Here is a 7,530-nt window from a genome sequence, read left to right on the forward strand (position 1 = left end):
CAAATTTCAAAAATTATCTTGACTAATAAGTACTCAAACAAGGGTCTGCTCTCTAGAATTTATAAAGAATTAAAAAACACTAGGGCCCCAAAATTTAAAGACCCAATCCAGAAATGGGCATCCGAGATGAGCAAACATTTCTCAGAGGATAAAAGTAAAGAAGTGAATAAATATATGAAAAAATGCTCCACATCACTAGGCATCCGTGAAATGCAAATGAAAAAAAAAAATTGGGATATCATCTCAACCCAGAAAGGATGGCTATCATAAAGAAATCAACCAACAACAAATGTTGGAGAGGCTGTGTGCAAAAAGGAACCCTTCTCCACTACTGGTGAGACTGTAGACTGGTGCAACCATTATGGAAATCAGTATGGATACTCCTTACAAAACTAGGACTGGAAATTCCATTCCAACCAGCTATTCCCCTAACTGCAAATTTTCGGACAGGATCTGAAAACATCATATCATAGTGATATATGTTTACCTATGTTTATAGCAGCACAATCTGTGACAGCCAATCATTGGAAACAACCAAGATGCCTGTCACCTGAGGAATGGATGAAAATGATGTGGTAATTTTATATAATGGATTATTACTCAGCTATAAAGAATGTAAACTTGAAGACTTCATATTGAAGTGGATGCCACTTAAAGATATACTCATAAGTGAAATAAACCAGACACACATGTGTAAATATTGTATAGTCTCCCTATTATAAGAACTCATAAGAATAAATACAAATAGAAAGGTATAACAGAATTAAAAGGAAAGCAAGAACTTGAGGACTAGACAATGAAGAGAGAGCAAGGAGAAGATCTAGGAAACATACCAGAGGCAAAGCCATACATATATATGTACACGATGGGTAATGCAATGACCATGAGAATCTTCAAAAGATTTTTGAATCTAGCAGTTAATTGGGAGGATTCTAACCCTGACTAACTATATATGCTGACACCTGTGAACTAAGCAACTGCACAGAAGATGGCAATTTGTAATAGTAGGTACATGCTTGGAGTGCCTGTCATTATGGTCTTCTGAATACATGCTGCTTGTTAAGACATGTCAGTTGCTGCCTTGCTTTCTCTCAGGTAGGAGATTTTTTAAAAAGAAAGGGGGTGGTGAATGAAGGCAGGAGACAGGAAAAGGAGTGTTGTGGGACTTTCCTGCTACAATGCTGTATATGGTTAGATTTCTAAACTTATGTGTAAACATATATAATTGTTTTTTCCTATTTTTAAATATATTTTAATTTTTTCATCACATTCTGTAGGAACTTAAAGTTTAACATATCAATACTTGATGAAAAATACCTGTTCCATGTTATACCTAAGGTGTTTGAGATTCAGACAGATAGTGAGGTTAAGCTCAACAACCTAGTTTTTATGGTAATAATGAAAAGCTTCATTTCTGGAGGGTTAACAACCTAAGTTTGCAGACCAAAAATTAGAGAAAAATGAGGACCATAAAGACAGCTAACATTTTGGCCCTATCCTTCCAAGGTCCATTAAGACTCAGGACATATGAGAACCTGTATTGTAACATCATGTAACTCAGTTGTATCCCAAATTTCTGATCAAGGAGATTACGGGGCCAAAAGGAAAGTGATCGATGATTTAGAATGTGCTTAAGGAGAGTCACATAGATAGAAAACCTTTTCTTAGGCTTTCACAGAGAGCAAATTGGTCAAACAATGTCCGTGGCTCATCCACATGGCTGACACTGACAAAGGATCTACAAACTGAGGTACAGGTCTCAGGGTGAATACTGAGGGGATGTGACTGACCTTGTCAGATAAAAAAGCTCCAATTCTTGTTACATAGGTCTTGATTTATCTTGGTCTTAACCATCCAGCAGAAAAGTACAAAAATGAATTATAAGAAGTAAAGCCATGTTTTTATATTGAGCTGTAGGGGACTCAGGTCAACAACTTCTGATATTGCCAGTCATGTGGAAGACTCAATATTATTATGGACTACTGGATTATTTTGGATATTTTACTGAGTTCACACATCTATAATATTTATAATTCTTTTTTTTGTTTGTTTGTTCTTTTGTGGTAATGGGGATTGAACTCAGGACCTTGCACTTGCCAGGCAAGCACTTATTCTACTGAGCTATCTCCCCAGCCCTATAATATTTAAATGATGGAACTAAACTAAAAAAGGGGATACAGATGAATGACCATTTTGTATCTGTGTACTCAAAATGTTTAGGACATAGATATATAGCTATTGTCTTAATTCAATGAATAGAGGGATTTGTTCTAATAGTGTTTGTAAATAGAATATCATGTCTACTTCTTGTACAACAAATCACCACTAGGAAGACAATGTGTTAATTATTTAAACTATCCTACCAATTTGGTTTGAAACTGTCTCATTGCTATTTGTTTCTCAATAAAATTATGGGGAAAAATAGGGTGGTAGAAAAAAAAACAGCTAAAGCAGGAAACAAGGTCTGGAGCCCAGCAATTTCAGAGATGACTTTTGATGTTTTCACAGTCCTACAGACAACCCTCTATGACTAGTGGACTATATCGGATTATTTTGCTGAATTCACACCCCTACAATACTTAAATAGCAATGTAATTCCTATTTCTACCAAAACTAAATGAAAAAGGGGGATATAAATAAAGGACCATTTTGTATCTGAATATACAAAATAGTTAGGATAGATATACAGCTACTTTCTCTTAATTCAATGAGAGGAAAGATTTTTACTAGTAGAGTTTGGACAGGGTATCATGTCTGCATCTTGTACTGTGAATAACTACTATGAAGACAACAATATGCAATGTGTTAATTATTTTAACTGTCCCACTATCCTGTTTTGAAACTGTCTCATTACTATTTGTTTCTCAATAAAATTAATTTAAGAAATACTATGTTTTTCTCACAACTTGGGAAATCATTTTTAAAACAAATTTAAAAACTGAAAGGCAGAAGAGTTAGAAGTGGGAAAGAGAATATAAAACAACATAAATGTCAGATTCCCCCCCCCCAATTCCTGTATGGTTGGAGCATACAAGTCCACACAAGCAGTTTCAATACAGCGATGGAACTTCATCATTCTAACAATGATTTGGATTTATTCAGATCTGCAAAGACATAATATATTCTATATGTGGGGATAGAGTTTATGACAAAGAAAATAAGTTTGCTAAATAAAGTCTTATGAGTCAGTTGTTTTCTTTCATTTTGTTCCAATTCTCTGGCAAGTAATACTTGTAATATGCAAACAATGAAAAAAATTAATTACATTTTGCATTGTGGGAGAGACTTGGTCCCAGCCAGGAAGCCTGTTGTTGTTCATGAACTATGTTAGAGGCAAACTATGGGGCCATTGAAGATGGCAATTTGGAAGAAATGGAAGAGGAAGTTGGCTCAAGAAAATGATGAAGAATTGTGGACAAAGATCCTGTGAAGGGAGATGTAGAAAAAGCTAAGAAGAGGAAAGGCCACCCTCCAGCTGAGAAGCTGTAACCAAATCCCCCCAAAATGATAAAACAGATGAATGCTGTCATTGATACTGTGATCAACTACAAAGATAGCTCAGGGCAGCAGCTCAGTGAAGTCTTCATTTAGTTACCTTTCACAAAAGTTGCCAGAATACTATGAATTAATTAGGAAGCCAGTGGACTTCAAAAAAAAAAAGGAAAGAATCCGTAATCATAAGTACCGGAGCCTGGGTGACCTGGAGAAAGATGTCATGCTTCTGTGTCACAATGCTCAGACATTCAACTTGGAGGGATCCCAGATCTACAAAGACTCCATTGTTTCACAGTCAGTGTTTAAGAGTGCATGGCAGAAAATTGCCAAAGAGGAAGAAAGTGAGGAGGAAAGCAATGAGGAAGAGGAAGAGGAGTCTGAGTCTGAGGCAAATCTGTTAAGGTGAAAATCAAGCTTAATAAGAGAGATGAGAAATGCCAGGACAAAGGAAGAGGCTAGAAAAGGCCAAATTGAGCGAAAGCAAAGCCAGTGGTGAGCGACTTTGACAGCAATGAAGAGTGGGATGAAAATGACCAGTCAGAAGAGAGTGGAACTGATGATGAGTGATCCTCATGGAACTGAATATTTTTCTTGCCCTTTCCCATTTCTACCCAGTGGCTTCACATGTCCTGTGGGCACTCGGTTCTTCCTGTATCCTCTTCCTCATCTTATAAACTAGCTTTAGAATAGTGCCAGACAAACATATATCATGGTGTAAAAAAACAAAAAGTTTGGAACATATTGTGACCAAATGGGCCTCAAAGATTCAAAGATTAAAACAAACAAAAGCTTTTGATGGAAAATGTGGGTGGATAGTATATTTCTATGGGTGGGTCTAATTTGGTAAAGGTTTGTGCCTGGTTTTATCACCTGCTTGGATGAGATTTTTGTCTTTTGTAGCACTGGTAACCAAGAGAAGCCATTAAAAGCCACCGGTTATTTTATTTTTCATCAGGCAAATTTCTTTCTTTTTTTTTCTTTCCTGTTGCTGTTTATTTATTTTTTTTACATCAGTTATTTTATTTTAAAGAAAAAAATAAAAACAATGGTACAAAATCTCAAAACAAGATTTTAGGAGAATAACAATGGTTAGTACATTGTGTATTGTTACTGCCAAAGTAGTTTCTCATATTACAAGATATAGGCAAGAAATAATAAATAAACAACATAGGTACAAACCTGTTTTTTTTTAAGTCAACAGAAAATGGAAATATACTTTTTAAAGTTTCTAATACTAGGAGAAGATATCACACAATGTCTTTTACATAAATTGTAAGTCAAAGATACAGTATAAATCTTAGAACAAAAATTAAAATTAAGCAACATTCAGAAAATTAAATGTTTCAAAACAATTGAACGAAGAAAAAGTTTTCATGATAGCAAAGAAGTACTAAGAGTAAAACATAAGATAAATACTGGAATGGCAAGTAAATGACCAGCACTTCTAAAAGTTTGAGGATAGGATATTGCATAAAGTTCTAGTGTGTTGTGGACATGCATAATGACCATGACAGTTACTGGTGGCTAGGCGTCACTTGTGGAACTGAGCTACAGCTATTTCTTTGACATCAGGCAATTTTCAAGATTTTTATTTGTTCAGTATTTTTTTACACTGTGGTACATATAAGCAACTTTAATAGGTGATAAATGTACAGTAGATTTCACCTCTATATACATTTTTCTACTTTATGCTCTACAATCAGAAAAATGCTTTTTAAATTGTATAAGATTTATGTCTACTGTAAATATAGCTTTTTTCTTGCTCTTGGTTTTAAAAAAATCAGTTGAAAATGCTATTGAATATTGTGGTATATATAGTGTACTGGATGGCTTCTTTCGTCCCCTGATTTCCAAAGTCACCAATGTGTATGGTCTCCATCTCCCTAAAATGTACTTAATCTCTGTTTTCTTTGCACCATGTCTTTGGTTGCAGGTCATAAGGCTGAGGCAAATAAAATTCCAGTAATTTCGAAGGACGTGGTGTTGGTGCTTTCCTAATAAACATAACCTTGCTCCACAAAAAAAACAAAGTGAAAAAGACAAAGATCTTAGAATTATTATGGAAACCTGTTAATAGAAGTGGAGGCTTGATTATATATATATATATATATATATATATATATACATTAAAAATAAAAATAAAATTCAGTCAATAAAAATAACTGAATTCCTGACATCTCTTTGTCTTCTTTGGGTACCTCCACATTATTTGGATAACAGGTCTTCCTACATTTGATCACTTATTTAATCAGTCAGCAATATATATAAGCTCATAATAAGTGTCACCTATGATGACAAATACTGTGAATACTGAAGTGAGCAAGACAAAATAAGTCATCTGCTCCTATGGAGCTTCATCTGAATGAAGATGAAGAAATAACAAATGAATGAGAAGCAACCTCAGCAAAGTGAAATAATTCCAGCCATAGATAATATCTCTGAAGATCATAAAGCAGGAAAATGTAATAAGGAGTTAACCATTTATTAACTTCTCTAAATTTTTGTTGTCAGACATACAGAGGTAAAAGAAATATCAGGAATCTAAGATTATCAGGTTAGGGAAATTAATTTTGGGGGCTGAATAGATAGCTCAGTAGAATAAGCACTTGCCTAGCAAGCGCAAGTACTGAGTTCAATCCCTGGTACCACCAAAAAAAAAAAAAGAAAAAAAATTTTTGTAAGACAGAATAGAAACAAATTACAATGCTCAAAAGAAGAGGAAGAACAAGAGAGATTACTTAAAGAAGAATTGGACCTCTCAACTAAGATTTAGAGGATAAACAGACATTACCCAGACATTTACAGGAATGAGAGAAGAAGCACCTCCAATTTATCTGAAGTGCTGAAGTTCAAATGTTCAAAATTCAGTGCTATTACAATTAATATCTTTAGGACTGGCCGAGTAGCTCAGCTGGGCCAGCTAAATGGTTCAGGGGATTAAAGTGCCTGCAAGCAGGTGCAAGGGCTTGGGGACTGATCCCTGGCCCTGCCCCCAGGGCGCACTGAGAAAGCAATTGAGACTGGGCGTGGTGGCACACGCCTGTAATCCCAGCTCTTGGGAGGCTGTAAATGAGAGAATCACTATGAATCCGATCTAGTAGTGAGACACTGAACACCCTGTAGACCCTTCCCTACAATACAGGAAAAAACAATTAAAATGTTTAAATACCTTGTCAGATATTTTAATTGTCTTTTATATTTTTCTGCAGCATTGCCTCTGTATTTCCATAACTACAGTACTTTCATGAAAGAATTTCTTACAGTGCATTTTATCGGTTGTGCAAGTTGAAACTGTAAATATGCACCAGCATTATTTTTCATTAAATGTGACTTAGTTACAGCAGCTTGCTAATTAAGTTGTAGTTTATCAACACACAGAAACTATTTCCAATAATGTCAAAACACATCTGCAGTGCTAAATAGCATTGAAGTTATTTTCTGTTAAGAGCATCTCTGAAGGTTTGAATTGCAATGATATTTGCCTAAAAGCCAAAATAATAGGAAGGCAAGGCTTATATGATACTTTAAATTTTATTGAACATACTTCACGTAAATGAAGTTACTTTTCTCTTCAGGAAGGAAAATCCTTCATGCCTATGCCATGTACTCTGGTGACTAAGAAGACAACAATACACAATATGTTATGTATTGTAACTGTTCTACTAATCTGTTTTGAAACTCAGCTTTGTTGTTTATCTCTTTTTCTCTTTAAAATAAAAAAGAAGAAAATCCTTTTCATGTCCAGTCGTCCATAATTTTACTACATCTTTCTCTTGACTATTTTTTAATTGAAGATATAAACCTAATAAGAGTTCCATCATCCCACAGGGGAATATAATTCAGGAACATCTCCCTTTCTTCACATACACGATGAAAAAATGTCCATGACAACAAGGTGATTTTGAACTATTAATATTGGTCTGTTTTGTTGCTGCAGTTGTTTGTTTTGTTTCTTTGATCTTAGAACTTAAAAAGTCTTTATCATACACCCCTTTCCAAATTCTGACCACTAACTTAATTTATATTTCAATTCCA

General features: G+C 34.8%; 1 pseudogene; it reads left to right on the forward strand.

The window, feature by feature from the left end:
* The first annotated feature begins 3,339 nt into the window (after positions 1-3,339).
* LOC105741780 lies at positions 3,340-4,062 on the forward strand (annotated as a pseudogene).
* Positions 4,063-7,530: the final 3,468 nt, after the last annotated feature.

Source organism: Octodon degus, unplaced genomic scaffold (genome assembly GCF_000260255.1).
Source record: "Octodon degus isolate 3935 unplaced genomic scaffold, OctDeg1.0 scaffold00022, whole genome shotgun sequence".
Classification (NCBI taxonomy): Eukaryota; Metazoa; Chordata; class Mammalia; order Rodentia; family Octodontidae; genus Octodon; species Octodon degus.